At 39.1% G+C, this 16,705-nt stretch overlaps 1 pseudogene; it reads left to right on the forward strand.

The window, feature by feature from the left end:
* The first annotated feature begins 1,180 nt into the window (after positions 1 to 1,180).
* On the forward strand, positions 1,181 to 7,371 carry LOC145876235 (uncharacterized; annotated as a pseudogene).
* Positions 7,372 to 16,705: the final 9,334 nt, after the last annotated feature.

Consider the following 16,705-nt stretch of genomic DNA (forward strand, 5'->3'; position numbering starts at 1 on the left):
TGAAACATCACCACTGTAGATGTCATGTATTGTTATGTCATGTTCTCTATAATGAAACATCACCACTGTAGATGTCATGTATTGTTATGTCATGTTCTCTATAATGAAACATAACCACTGTAGATGTCATGTATTGTTATGTCATGTTCTCTATAATGAAACATCACCACTGTAGATGTCATGTATTGTTATGTCATGTTCTCTATAATGAAACATCACCACTGTAGATGTCATGTATTGTCATGTTCTCTATAATGAAACATCACCACTGTAGATGTCATGTATTGTTATGTCATGTTCTCTATAATGAAACATCACCACTGTAGATGTCATGTATTGTCATGTTATGTTCTCTATAATGAAACATCACCACTGTAGATGTCATGTATTGTTATGTTCTCTATAATGAAACATCACCACTGTAGATGTCATGTATTGTCATGTTATGTTCTCTATAATGAAACATCACCACTGTAGATGTCATGTATTGTTATGTTATGTTCTCTATAATGAAACATCACCACTGTAGATGTCATGTATTGTTATGTCATGTTCTCTATAATGAAACATCACCACTGTAGATGTCATGTATTGTTATGTTCTCTATAATGAAACATCACCACTGTAGATGTCATGTATTGTTATGTTCTCTATAATGAAACATCACCAAGTGAAATAAAGTTGATCAGATATTCTTAATAGACATTAAATAAAAAATGGTTGTTCAGAAATCATTAATTATCATGTTGCTCTGATGAAATGAACTAAATATTTCACAATCATTACCACTGCTGATATTCACAGAGAATAATTACAAGGATCATATTTCACAATCATTCCCACTGCTGATATTCACAGAGAATAATTACAAGGATCATATTTCACAATCATTCCCACTGCTGATATTCACAGAGAATAGTTACAAGGATCATATTTCTCAGTTGCATTGACCTGCAGACATCAGACACCACCTCTCCCTTATGCACATGTGACTGAAATGGAACCAATCACAAAAATCTCTGACACAGCTTTGATGGCCCAATAAAAACGAAACTGCACGTTTCTGCCAGCCAATGGGATAATTCCAGTGCAGTACATGTGTAGAGGGGTAATTCCAATTCAGGAAGTTCCTACCGTTTAACTTTTTGTCTGAACATTATAATATAGATTTTACTCAACTATGTTACCCACTCCAGTCAGCAGATGGCGGTCTGGGAATTTAAGGTAATGCTGTTGGTGTGACGTATAATGTAGTGGACGGAACGCTTCTTTCAACAGCAACAACAGTTATTCAGCCACCTCGGTAGCTTGCTAGACAAAATAGCCAAACCAATAAAGCTCTTTAGATGCTTTAGTGTATATTAGCCACTGTGTTTTAAACCCTCTTCTGTCGTCTAGTTAGTTATCCGATTTAATTTCATATTTACGGTGTTGTTGTTATTATTCAGCTAGCGGGCTGGTTAAGTTAGCATTAGCTTAGCTAGCTAACATCTCCGACCATGCGCTCACTAAGCTACTCTCCTCCTGCTAAAGAAGAGGTCTGTTGGACGGAGAAAGAAGCTCTCGTCAAAGAGGAGGAGGAAGAGGAGGCTGTTTCAATGCAAAAACAAGTAGAGGGTGAGGCTGTTACAGTGAAAGAAGAAGAGAAAGACGTTTCAGTAAAAGAAGAGGAAGATGCGTTCAGAGTGAAAGAGGAGGAGGATGTTACTGTAAAAGAAGAGGAGGAAGATGCAGTTTATGGAGTGGAAGAGGAGGGGGAGATGACTGTCACATCGAAAAAGGAAGAAGAGGAGGAAACTGTATATCTGGGCCCGGTTTCCCAAAGGCATCTCAAGGCATCCAATGGTTTTAACGATGAACGGGCCCTGATAAACACTAGTAAGTACTGTCTTAAATACAGAGTCACAAACTCTGCAGTTGTTGAACTGATGTGTGGTGTTAAAGGGGAAATCTGCAATTGCTACATCCATATTGTGACTTTATAATTATTAATTTATAGCCATTGATTCTTGAAGAATATAACACATGCCTCATGAGCTTAGTTCAACTGTTGTACCCCATCAGAACCCCCAAAGAAACTTTTTTTACTCCAATGTTTAGAAATAATGTAAATCAACACTGTATAGCCTCAACATGGTTAAAACTATAATGTTGATATCATGGATGGTCAGTCCTTGCATCCATAGGTCAGTCTATGAATTTGAGAGTAGTTACATTTCTCCAACCCCATAATCATCTTATAACCAAAACAGTGGTGGAATTACAGCTTTGTTGTTGTATGAACGGCAGATTGGTTGATTGTTGTGTGGCTTTTTTAAATTGGCAACCTAGTTTTAAAACAGAAACAAAATGGCTGCCCAGAGGCTTGGTTTGGTAAACAGCTGAGGGATGGGGGAAGGAGAAATGTAACCACTCTCAAATTCATAGGGACCTCGTCAAGAAGTTCAGACATCTTGGCGTAACAGTTATAAGGTGTTGGCTTGACAGTCACTGGACCCAGGTTTGAGTTCAGCTCAGGGCCTCCCCCTGAATTCACTACACTATGAATACAAGGACTGGCCATCCATGATGTCATAATGATAGTTTAACCAGGTTTCTAGGCTATATAGTATATTCTAGAATTCATCCATGATGTTATAATGATAGTTTACCCTGTTTGGGATAGGGGGCAGTATTTTCGCGTCCGGATAAAAAACGTACCCGATTTAATCTGGTTACTACTCCTGCCCAGAAACTAGAATATGCATATAATTAGTAGATTTGGATAGAAAACACTCTAAAGTTTCTAAAACTGTTTGAATGGTGTCTGTGAGTATAACAGAACTCATATGGCAGGCAAAAACCTGAGAAGATTCCATACAGGAAGGCCCTGTCTGATAATTTGTTGTCCTTCTGCATCTCTATCGACATTACAGCATCTGTGCTGTAACGTGACACTTTCTAAGGCTTCCATTTGCTCTCTAAAGCCACCAGAAAGTGGAATGGGGTGTCTGCTGTCTCTGGGCAAAGTACAGCAGCTCTGTTTGTGATCAGTCAGCCTGGGGACAGTGAGACTGAGATGCGCGTTCACGAGAATTCAATTTTTTTTTCTTTCAGCCTTTGAATGAATACAACGTTGCCCGGTTGTAATATTATCGCTATTTTACGAGAAAAGTAGCATAAAAATAGATTTTAAACAGCGTTTGATATGTCACAAAAACCAAAACCACAGCTAAATGCAGTACTAACCTTTGATAATCTTCATCAGATGACACTCCTAGGACATTATGTTATACAATACATGCATGTTTTGTTCAATCAAGTTCATATTTATATCAAAAACCAGCTTTTTACATTAGCATGTAAAAAGCCCATAGAGGTTAACCTCTATGGGCTAGGTGGGACGAATTCGTCCCACCTACGTAACAGCCACTGGCAGCCTGTGGCGCGATTTTCAAAACGTTAAAAATCCTATTACTTCAATTTCTCAAACATATGACTATTTTACAGCTATTTAAAGACAAGACTCTCGTTAATCTAACCACACTGTCCGATTTCAAAAAGGCTTTACAACGAAAGCAAAACATTAGATTATGTCAGCAGAGTACCAAGCCAGAAATAATCAGACACCCATTTTTCAAGCCAGCATATAATGTCACCAAAACCCAGAAGACAGCTAAATGCAGCACTCACCTTTGATGATCTTCATCAGATGACAACCCTAGGACAATATGTTATACAATACATGCATGTTTTGTTCAATCAAGTTCATATTTATATCAAAAACCAGCTTTTTACATTAGCATGTGACGTTCAGAACTAGCATACCCCCCGCAAACTTCCGGGGAATTTGCTAACATTTTACTAAATTACTCACGATAAACGTTCACAAAAAGCATAACAATTATTTTAAGAATTATAGATACAGACCTCCTCTATGCACTCGATATGTCCGATTTTAAAATAGCTTTTTGGTGAAAGCACATTTTGCAATATTCTAAGTACATAGCCCAGGCATCACGGGCTCGCTATTTAGACACCCGGCAAGTTTAGCACTCACCATAATCATATTTACTATTATAAAAGTTTGATTACCTTTTGTTGTCTTCGTCAGAATGCACACCCAGGACTGCTACTTCAATAACAAATGTTGGTTTGGTCCAAAATAATCCATCGTTATATCCGAATAGCGGCGTTTTGTTTGTGCGTTCCAGACACTATCCGAAATAGTAAAGAAGTGTCGCGCGCATGGCGCAATTCGTGACAATAAAATTCTAAATATTCCATTACCGTACTTCGAAGCATGTCAACCGCTGTTTAAAATCAATTTTTACGACATTTTTCTCGTAGAAAAGCGATAATATTCCGACAGGGAATCTCCTTTTCGGCAAACAGAGGAAAAATTCCCAAAGGCGGGGGCGGTCGGGTCACGCGCCTAAGCCCAGTGTCCCTTGATCGGCCACTTGAGAAAGGCGATAATGTGTTTCAGCCTGGGGCTGGAATGACGACATTCTGTTTTTTCCCGGGCTCTGAGCGCCTATGGACGACGTGGGAAGTGTCACGTTAGAGCAGAGATCCTTAGTAAATGATAGAGATGGAAAAGAAGTTCAAGAAATGGTCAGACAGGCCACTTCCTGTAAAGGAATCTCTCAGGTTTTGACCTGCCATTTGAGTTCTGTTATACTCACAGACACCATTCAAACAGTTTTAGAAAATGTAGGGTGTTTTCTATCCATATGTAATAAGTATATGCATATTCTAGTTACTGGGTAGGAGTGGTAACCAGATTAAATCGGGTATGTTTTTTATCCAGCCGTGTCAATACTGCCCCCTAGCCCTAACAGGTTAACTTCGGCGATGTCATTTTCAAAATAGCCTCCAACACTCTACTCAGCAAACTGGATGCAGTCTATCACAGTGCCATCCGTTTTGTCACCAATGCCCCATATACCACCCACCACTGCGACCTGTACGCTCTCGTCGGCTGGCCCTCGCTACATATTCGTCGCCAAACCCACTGGCTCCAGGTCATCTATAAGTCTTTGCTATGTAAAGCTCCGCCTTAACTCAGCTCACTGGTCACCATAGCAACACCCACCCATAGCACACGCTCCAGGAGGTATATCTCACTGGTCATCCCCAAAGCCAACACCTACTTTGGCCGCATTTCCTTCCAGTTCTCTGCTGCCAGTGACTGGAACGAATTGCAAAAATCGCTGAAGTTGGAGACATATATCTCCCTCACTAACTTCAAGCATCAGCTATCTGATCAGCTTACTGATCGCTGCAGCTGTACACAGCCCATCTGTAAATAGCCCATCCAACTGCCTACCTCATCCCCATGTTTTTATTTACTTTTTCTGCTCTTTTGCACACCAGTATTTCTACTTGCACATCATCATCTGCACATCTATCTCTCCAGTGTTAATTTGCTAAATTGTAATTACTTCACTACTATGGTCTATTTATTGCCTTGCCTCCGTACTCCATTTGCACACATTGTATGTAGATTTTTCTATTGTGTTATTGACTGTACGTTTGTTTATCCAACGTGTAACTCTGTTGTTTTTTTGTCGCACTGCTTTGCTTTATCTTGGCCAGGTCACAGTTGTAAATGAGAACTTGTTCTCAACTGGCCTACCTGGTTAAATAAATAAATAAAATCTTAACTTTATTGACAACACCCAAATGGATACTGTCATTAACGCGGTTCTTCAATAATTACACATAATTCTTAATGCTTTAGCAAGCATTATATTAAACAGGACATTCAAATATCCTTACAATTATAATCCAAAGTAGTGTGAAATGAACTCATCATCAACCTGGAAATGGAGGTTACTCCCCTGAGTTTCCCCCATTCACATTCAGAATACATTGTGAAAAACGAAAATCTTTGCTCACCATGTTTGCTCCAGGCAGATATACTACATCCATAACTAGTGGTTTCCTCATTAGCAGGGAGGAGTTTCTGCAATCAAATTGCCCTCGTGCCGCAATTTTAGCAAATACAGAAAGGGGCCTATATTGGAGACCAAAAGTCGTCTGGCACACTGCTTAGAGGTTCAACAACATGAATAACTTATTTCTAGCCTACAATCATTGATGTTACTACGAATGTGAAAACAAGACAAAATATGACTATTCTTGCTCATTTTAAGGCAAATGTCAAATAATTTTAACATTCATTACAGACGTCAATTGTTGTCCAACATCATGGCTCCGCTGTTGGCATCACCTTTTACAGTGGATTTCTGCTGTTGTGGGCCTTTAACCATCTGTCTGACTTTGTTGTTCACGCAGGAGAGAAACTTTACTATTGTGGGTCCTCTGGGGAGCCTCAACAACCTCATGATGCTGACGAGGCAGAGAAGAGTCTCTCCACATCAGAACACCTCAAGAAACACTTGCAGAGATCCACAGGGAAGAGAACTCACTGCTGCTCTGACTGTGGGAAGAGATTTACTTCCTCATCAGGCATTAAAATTCATCAGAGAATACACACAGGAGAGAAACCTTATAGCTGTGGTCAATGTGGGAAAAGTTTTGGTCAATCTGGCCATCTGGTATCACACCAGAGAACACACACAGGAGAGAAATTGTATAGCTGTGATCAATGTGGGAAGAGTTTTGGTCGATCTGGAGAGCTGACAGTACACCAGAGAACACACACAGGAGATAAACCTTATAGCTGTGGTCAATGTGGGAAGAATTTTGCTGCATCTAGAACTCTGACACTACACCAGAGAACACACACAGGAGAGAAATCTTATAGCTGTGATCAATGTGGGAAGAGTTTTACTACATCTTGCTATCTGACTATACACCAACGAACACACACAGGAGAGAAACCATATAGCTGTAATCAATGTGGGAAGAGTTTTACTACATCTGGCTCTCTGACTTCACACCAGAGAATACACACAGGAGAGAAACCTTATATCTGTGATCAATGTGGGAAGAGTTTTAGTCAATCTAGCTATCTGACAATGCACCAGAGAATGCACACAGGAGAGAAACCTTATAGCTGTGATCAATGTGGGAAGAGTTTTAGTCAATCTAGCTATCTGACTATACACCGATGAACACACACAGGAGAGAAACCTTATAGCTGTAATCATTGTGGGAAGAGTTTTGTTTCATCTAGCGGTCTGACAGTACACAAGAGAACACACACAGGAGAGAAATCTTATAGCTGTGACCAGAGATAATCTGATTAAAGACATCTGATCAAACATCAGAAAATACATACATGAAGGAGTTGTTTCATGATATCAATGAATTAATGTCACAATGTAGAATGTTTTAACATTGTAGAAGGAGTATTTTAATGATGTCACAATGTAGAATGTTTTAACATTGTAGAAGGAGTATTTTAATGATGTCACAATGTAGAACCTAAACGTTTGTCCCCTGTTCTATTGATTTCAACATGATATGGATATTAGCCTCAGGGGAAAATCCAGGCTCTGAAATGGAAGAGTTACTATTTATGTGATTTAACAAAAAGTGACTAACAAAAAAAGAGTTACACTTACCATGTTGGTGACCCACTTGAATCAAAATGCAACACTTCAAAATGTAGCTAGCTGTTTTCTACAAATTGTCCTCTAACCAGGGATGTACACATTATTCCCAGATTCCGTGTGGTTTTTGAGCTGTTAGTTTTAACAGGACTTGCAACCTCATCTCCCTCCTCTCGCACAATTGATTTCAACATGATATCGATGAGTGATGACAAATAAGTTCCTTTGTTTAGCGACCCCTACATTGAAATGCATCACTCCAAAATGTAGCTGACTGTCTTCTGCATGTTGTCCTCTAACCAGTGAGGTTAAATATATCTCCCATTTCCATGTGTTTTTTTAGTTGTGTTAGTTTCAACATCATGTACAACCTGATTTCCCCCCTAATCGATATCAGTGATTTATTGCTACTTGTTTGCTACTTGTCTGGTGCTTGTGCAGTTTATAAGGTGCTTGTTTAAAAAAAATCCAAGTAATATGATTATTGTGGCAGATGTTTGTGTTCATAACACATTTTATGTTTAGGTTTTCAAAATATCACAAACTGTTTCTGCATATTGGTTATTGATTTGGACACGTTAAAACTGTGTTTTGACATTGGGGATATCCCACCTAGCAACATGTCATTGAAAAGACTTTGAAAATAAGACTATGCAACCAAATATTTAATATTTACATTTCATGTGACATTTAGTAATCATAATTATTTATGTAACCAACTGACTATTATATTGACATTGTTACCCTGCTTTTATAATATCAGGGTTCATTCTCAGATGTGCCAACCCAAATGTACTAGAGCATGACATTGGGGACTGGGCCCCGATCCAACAACATGCCTATCTAGTGAACCCTGAAAAGAGAGAGAAGCTCTGCAGCGATGTGGAAAGTTACTACGGATATTGCAGGAGTTTCCTCTTGAAATCAGACATGTCTGTGGTGAGGACAACTTGGTTGCTGATTGTCTCAAAAAGTTTTGTCAAACAATTTTGTGTTTTGCGTTTAGCCAGTGCGTTGCCATGGATCACAATTTATTTTGACTGCATGTTTTTCTGTATTGGAGATGAGTTTTGTTTGGGCTCGTTCCAAGGGGATGAGAGTTCTAGAAGCTAGTGAGTTTTAGGAAGACGAGAGTTCTAGAAGCTAGTGAGTTTTAGGAAGAAGAGAGTTCTAGAAGCTAGTGAGTTTTAGGAAGAAGAGAGTTCTAGAAGCTAGTGAGTTTTAGGAAGAAGAGAGTTCTAGAAGCTAGTGAGTTTTAGGAAGAGGAGAGTTCTAGAAGCTAGTGAGTTTTAGGAAGACGAGAGTTCTAGAAGCCAGTGAGTTTTAGGAAGAGGAGAGTTCTAGAAGCTAGTGAGTTTTAGGAAGAAGAGAGTTCTAGAAGCTAGTGAGTTTTAGGAAGATGAGAGTTCTAGAAGCTAGTGAGTTTTAGGAAGAAGAGAGTTCTAGAAGCTAGTGAGTTTTAGGAAGAAGAGAGTTCTAGAAGCTAGTGAGTTTTAGGAAGAAGAGAGTTCTAGAAGCTAGTGAGTTTTAGGAAGAGGAGAGTTCTAGAAGCTAGTGAGTTTTAGGAAGACGAGAGTTCTAGAAGCCAGTGAGTTTTAGGAAGAGGAGAGTTCTAGAAGCTAGTGAGTTTTAGGAAGAAGAGAGTTCTAGAAGCTAGTGAGTTTTAGGAAGACGAGAGTTCTAGAAGCTAGTGAGTTTTAGGAAGACGAGAGTTCTAGAAGCTAGTGAGTTTTAGTATTCTATAGTAAGTGAACCAAGGTGGGGGATTCTATAGAAAGAAAAAGGTGAAAAAATACTATTGTATATTATTATTATTTAAAAGTAAGTGTTTTTTCTTGTTTTTAATTGTTGACAGCCAGTAGACACCATGTTTATATTGGTGAAGGTGAAGCATTGTAGTTGATTATAATGTGAAATGGAAGTTGTTTTCTGTTGGTGGCGAGCAAACTTGTCCAACAAAAATGTAGGATATATTTGTTGTCTTAAGGGGGAAGGTGTTACAGGCTTTGGTTTTTCCATTTATGTTTTGAGGTTGGACTTTAGCTCGTTAGCACTGATTGGTGTCACCTCGTTAGTCAGAATGTGTTACACCTGTGCTGGCTTGTCCATCTCGTTATGGTTGAATATTGCATCCAATTGTTAATATTTTAATCAATGGATTTTCCTTGGAATGTTCCGTAGTCTTCCAGTTGTGTAGTAAATACCCGTTTATTTTCATTGTTTTTTCCTGTGAAGCCATTGCGTGGCATCCATGTCTGAAAAGTGCTGTATAAATAAAGCTTGATTTGATTTGAGCATATTGCAAAAACAAAGGAACCCAATGATTGACAATCAACAGACTTCATTATTTTTTAATTTTATTTAACCTTTATTTAATTAGGCAAGTCGGTTAACCTCTAGAGGACCCCTTCCCGCTCTGATCCCGCTAATGGGATTTATTGATAAGATACCATGGCGGGAAATTCAAAACTGCAAGAATCTAATAATTTCAATTTCTCAAACAATCAACTATTTTTCACCATTTGAAAGATAAACATCTCCTAAATCCAACCACATTGTCCGATTTCAAAGAGGCTTTACGGCGAAGCATAAAGTTAGGTTATGTTAGGAGAGTACATTGAAAATAGCTGTGTGTAATGTTTTGTCAATTCAAAGACAGGCGTCAACAAAAGCAGAAAACCAGCTAAAATTATGCACTAACCTTTGACAATCTTCATCAGATGACACTCCTAGGACATTATGTTATACAATACATGCATTTTTTGTTCCATCAAGTTCATATTTATATCCAAAAACAGCATTTTACAGTGGCGGTGAAATTCAGAATTTTTTTTCCCTCAAATGCTTCCGGTGAAGCAGCGTTACAATTTACAAAATTACTATTCGAAAACATTGGTAAATTATAATATTGTCATTCAAAGAATTATAGATTAACATCTCATAAATGCTACCGCATTGCCAGATTTAAAAATAACTTTACTGGGAAATCACACTTTGCAATAAACCGGGTGCTATGCTAAGAACAATAGGCTAGGATATACAGGTTAGCACCATCTTGGAACCATCTAATATCAATAATACTATTGTAAATAATCCCTTACCTTTGATTATCTTCATCAGAAGGAACTTCCAGGAATCCCAGATCCACAACAAATGTGGTTTCTTTCGACAAAGTTCATAATTTATGTCCAAATAACTCCAAGTTGTTCCATGTTGTTAGCGCGTTCAGTAGGCTCCTCAAAATGTAGGGGGGGGGGGGGAGTCACGCCGAAAAGTTTAAAAAAAAATCTATTTACGTTCGTTCAAACATGTCAAACGTTGTTTAGCATCAATCTTTAGGGCCATTTTTAACGTGAAACATCAGTAATGTTTCAACCCGACCTCTCCTGTGTCTTGAAAAACGTTTTGAAAAATGTCTTGCCTCACATGAACGCGCATGTGCGCACAATAATGAAGTGACGACATCCCAGGGACGTCAACTTCCCTTCCTTGTCATCCGGTCTCTGTTCATCATAGACGCTTCAAACAACTTTATAAAGATCGTTGACATCTAGTGGAAGCCGTAGGAAGTGCAAAATGAATCCTTTGTTACTGTGTGATCTATTAGCAATGTCTCGAAAATAGTACAGCCACAAAATTCTCATTTCCTGCTTGTATTCTTCTCAGGTTTTTGCCTGCCATATGAGCTTTGTTATACTTACAGACACCATTCAAACAGTTTTAGAAAATTCAGAGTGTTTTCTATCCAAATATGTTAATAATATGCATATCCTAGCTTCTGAGTTGGTGTAGCAGGCAGTTAAAAATGGGCGCATATTTTTTTCAAAATTCTCAATACTGCCCCCTAGCCCCAACAGAACAAATTATTATTTACAATGATTGCCTACCAGGGAACAGTGGGTTAACTGCCTTGTTCAGGGGCAGAACAACATATACTGCTCAAAAAAATAAAGGGAACACTAAAATAACACGTCCTAGATCTGAATGAATGAAATAATCTTATCAAATACTTTTTTCTTTACATAGTTGAATGTGCTGACAACAAAATCACACACAAATAATCAATGGAAATGCAATTTATCAACCCATGGAGGTCTGGATTTGGAGTCACACTCAAAATTAAAGTGGAAAACCACACTACAGGCTGATCCAACTTTGATGTAATGTCCTTAAAACAAGTCAAAATGAGGCTCAGTAGTGTGTGTGGCCTCCACGTGCCTGTATGACCTCCCTACAACGCCTGGGCATGCTCCTGATGAGGTGGCGGATGGTCTCCTGAGGGATCTCCTTCCAGACCTGGACTAAAGCATCCGCCAACTCCTGGACAGTCTGTGGTGCAACGTGGCGTTGGTGGATGGAGCGAGACATGATGTCCCAGATGTGCTCAATTGGATTCAGGTCTGGGGAACGGGCGGGCCAGTCCATAGCATCAATGCTTTCCTCTTGCAGGAACTGCTGACACACTCCAGCCACATGAGGTCTAGCATTGTCTTGCATTAGGAGGAACCCAGGGCCAACCGCACTAGCATATGGTCTCACAAGGGGTCTGAGGATCTCATCTCGGTACCTAATGGCAGTCAGGCTACCTCTGGCGAGCACATGGAGTGCTGTGCAGCCCCCCAAAGAAATGCCACCCCACACCATGACTGACCCACCGCCAAACCAGTCATGCTGGAGGATGTTGCAGGCAGCAGAACGTTCTCCACGGCGTCTCCAGACTCTGTCACGTCTGTCACGTGCTCAGTGTGAACCTGCTTTCATCTGTGAAGAGCACAGGGCGCCAGTGGCGAATTTGCCAATCTTGGTGTTCTCTGGCAAATGCCAAACGTCCTGCACGGTGTTGGGCTGTAAGCACAACCCCCACCTGTGGACGTCGGGCCCTCATACCACCCTCATGGAGTCTGTTTCTGACCGTTTGAACAGACACATGCACATGTGGCCTGCTGGAGGTCCTTTTGCAGGGCTCTGGCAGTGCTCCTCCTGCTCCTCCTTTCACAAAGGCAGAGGTAGCGGTCTTGCTGCTGGGTTGTTGCCCTCCTACGGCCTCCTCCACGTCTCCTGATGTACTGGCCTGTCTCCTGGTAGCGCCTCCATGCTCTGGACACTACGCTGACAGACACAGCAAACCTTCTTGCCACAGCTCGCATTGATGTGCCATCCTGGATGAGCTGCACTACCTGAGCCACTTGTGTGGGTTGTAGACTCCGTCTCATGCTACCACTAGAGTGAAAGCACCGCCAGCATTCAAAAGTGACCAAAACATCAGCCAGGAAGCATAGGAACTGAGAAGTGGTCTGTGGTCCCCACCTGCAGAACCACTCCTTTATTGGGGGTGTCTTGCTAATTGCCTATAATTTCCACCTATTGTCTATTCCATTTGCACAACAGCATGTGAAATGTATTGTCAATCAGTGTTGCTTCCTAAGTGGACAGTTTGATTTCACAGAAGTGTGATTGACTTGGAGTTACATTGTGTTGTTTAAGTGTTCCCTTTATTTTTTTGAGCAGTGTATTTTTACCTTGTCAGCTCTAACCACTAGGCTACCTGCCACCCTCTTGCATAACCAATGAGCACATATCTTAGTATGAAAAACAGTATCAATTCAGTATATCTTCCACTATGTCAAAACAGTATCACTTTTCAACCAACCCAGTGCATTTGTTGAAACTGAAAAGTTTTGAAGTCAACAATACGTCAAGGATTCAACAACTGAAATCTGAAACAAACAACTGGATCAAACAGATCAATCCCACTGGACATTAGGTTTCATTCAGACCCTGCAGGGTTTAGATTCAGCCAGGACTAGTTAAACTAGGATATTTAAGTAGCTTTCGTGATCGTGTCTTAAATTTGGCTTAGTTAGTCGAGACTGGAGTAAGGTAAGTATGCCTGAATGAGAACACCTGGGTTAAGCCTGATTAGGTTCAGTATGAACACCTGGGTTAATCCTGATTAGGTTCAGTATGAACACCTGGGTTAATCCTGATTAGGTCCAGTATGAACACCTGGGTTAATCCTGATTAGGTTCAGTATGAACACCTGGGTTAATCCTGATTAGGTTCAGTATGAACACCTGGGTTAAGCCTGATTAGGTGCAGTATGAACACCTGGATTAATCCTGATTAGGTTCAGTATGAACACCTGGGTTAATCCTGATTAGGTGCAGTATGAACACCTGGATTAATCCTGATTAGGTTCAGTATGAACACCTGGGTTAATCCTGATTAGGTTCAGTATGAACACCTGGGTTAATCCTGATTAGGTTCAGTATGAACACCTGGGTTAATCCTGATTAGGTTCAGTATGAACACATGCTGTTGGTCTAGTGGTGCTCATTAAAACCCGGAATAGAAAACACCAATACTGGTGTGAATCTGGAGACGAAACAACGGCAGAGGCAAAAATAATTTGTTCAAAAAAACTTTCGTGTGAATGAAAAAACGCTCCAAAACAAATGTTGTCAAACCATCCAGTTATTGAAGGTAAAAACCACACTGCTGCTACTGAGCAGTAGAACAAGAAGGTTGGGCTGCAATTTGCAGTGAATTCAATGGAAATGTAACCACAAGAAGAGTACAACAACTTCAGGTGAGATATCTGCATTATTATCAGGATTACAGGAAGAAACAACAACTAGAGGTGAGATATCTGCATTATTATCAGGATTACAAGAAGAAACAACAACTAGAGGTGAGATATCTGCATTATTATCAGGATTACAGGAAGAAACAACAACTAGAGGTGAGATATCTGCATTATTATCAGGATTACAAGAAGAAACAACAACTAGAGGTGAGATATCTGCATTATTATCAGGATTACAGGAAGAAACAACAACTAGAGGTGAGATATCTGCATTATTATCAGGATTACAGGAAGAAACAACAACTAGAGGTGAGATATCTGCATTATTATCAGGATTACAGGAAGAAACAACAACTAGAGGTGAGATATCTGCATTATTATCAGGATTACAGGAAGAAACAACAACTAGAGGTGAGATATCTGCATTATTATCAGGATTACGAGAAGAAACAACAACTAGAGGTGAGATATCTGCATTATTATCAGGATTACAGGAAGAAACAACAACTAGAGGTGAGATATCTGCATTATTATCAGGATTACAAGAAGAAACAACAACTAGAGGTGAGATATCTGCATTATTATCAGGATTACAGGAAGAAACAACAACTAGAGGTGAGATATCTGCATTATTATCAGGATTACAGGAAGAAACAACAACTAGAGGTGAGATATCTGCATTATTATCAGGATTACAAGAAGAAACAACAGCTAGAGGTGAGATATCTGCATTATTATCAGGATTACAGGAAGAAACAACAACTAGAGGTGAGATATCTGCATTATTATCAGGATTACAGGAAGAAACAACAACTAGAGGTGAGATATCTGCATTATTATCAGGATTACAGGAAGAAACAACAACTAGAGGTGAGATATCTGCATTATTATCAGGATTACAAGAAGAAACAACAACTAGAGGTGAGATATCTGCATTATTATCAGGATTACAAGAAGAAACAACAACTAGAGGTGAGATATCTGCATTATTATCAGGATTACAGGAAGAAACAACAACTAGAGGTGAGATATCTACATTATTATCAGGATTACAGGAAGAAACAACAACTAGAGGTGAGATATCTGCATTATTATCAGGATTACAGGAAGAAACAACAACTAGAGGTGAGATATCTGCATTATTATCAGGATTACAAGAAGAAACAACTTCAGGTGAGATATCTGCATTATTATCAGGATTACAGGAAGAGTACAACAACTAGAGGTGAGATATCTGCATTATTATCAGGATTACAAGAAGAAACAACTAGAGGTGAGATATCTACATTATTATCAGGATTACAAGAATAAACAACAACTTCAGGTGAGATATCTGCATTATTATCAGGATTACAGGAAGAAACAACAACTAGAGGTGAGATATCTGCATTATTATCAGGATTACAGGAAGAAACAACAACTAGAGGTGAGATATCTGCATTATTATCAGGATTACAGGAAGAAACAACAGCTAGAGGTGAGATATCTGCATTATTATCAGGATTACAGGAAGAAACAACAACTAGAGGTGAGATATCTGCATTATTATCAGGATTACAAGAAGAAACAACTAGAGGTGAGATATCTGCATTATTATCAGGATTACAGGAAGAAACAACTTCAGGTGAGATATCTGCATTATTATCAGGATTACAAGAATAAACAACAACTAGAGGTGAGATATCTGCATTATTATCAGGATTACAGGAAGAAACAACAACTAGAGGTGAGATATCTGCATTATTATCAGGATTACAAGAAGAAACAACAACTAGAGGTGAGATATCTGCATTATTATCAGGATTACAGGAAGAAACAACAACTTCAGGTGAGATATCTGCATTATTATCAGGATTACAGGAAGAAACAACAACTAGAGGTGAGATATCTGCATTATTATCAGGATTACAGGAAGAAACAACAACTAGAGGTGAGATATCTGCATTATTATCAGGATTACAAGAAGAAACAACAACTAGAGGTGAGATATCTGCATTATTATCAGGATTACAAGAAGAAACAACAACTAAAGGTGAGATATCTGCATTATTATCAGGATTACAGGAAGAAACAACAACTAGAGGTGAGATATCTGCATTATTATCAGGATTACAGGAAGAAACAACAACTAGAGGTGAGATATCTGCATTATTATCAGGATTACAAGAAGAAACAACAACTAGAGGTGAGATATCTGCATTATTATCAGGATTACAGGAAGAAACAACAACTAGAGGTGAGATATCTGCATTATTATCAGGATTACAGGAAGAAACAACAACTAGAGGTGAGATATCTGCATTATTATCAGGATTACAAGAAGAAACAACAACTAGAGGTGAGATATCTGCATTATTATCAGGATTACTAGAAGTGAGATATCTGCATTATTATCAGGATTACAGGAAGAAACAACAACTAGAGGTGAGATATCTGCATTATTATCAGGATTACTAGAAGTGAGATATCTGCATTATTATCAGGATTACAGGAAGAAACAACAACTAGAGGTGAGATATCAACATTATTATCAGGATTACAGGAAGAAACAACAGCTAGAGGTGAGATATCTGCATTATTATCAGGATTACAGGAAGAAACAACAACTAGAGGT

This window comes from Salmo salar, unplaced genomic scaffold (genome assembly GCF_965601325.2).
Source record: "Salmo salar unplaced genomic scaffold, fSalSal1 ptg000519l, whole genome shotgun sequence".
Classification (NCBI taxonomy): domain Eukaryota; kingdom Metazoa; phylum Chordata; class Actinopteri; order Salmoniformes; family Salmonidae; genus Salmo; species Salmo salar.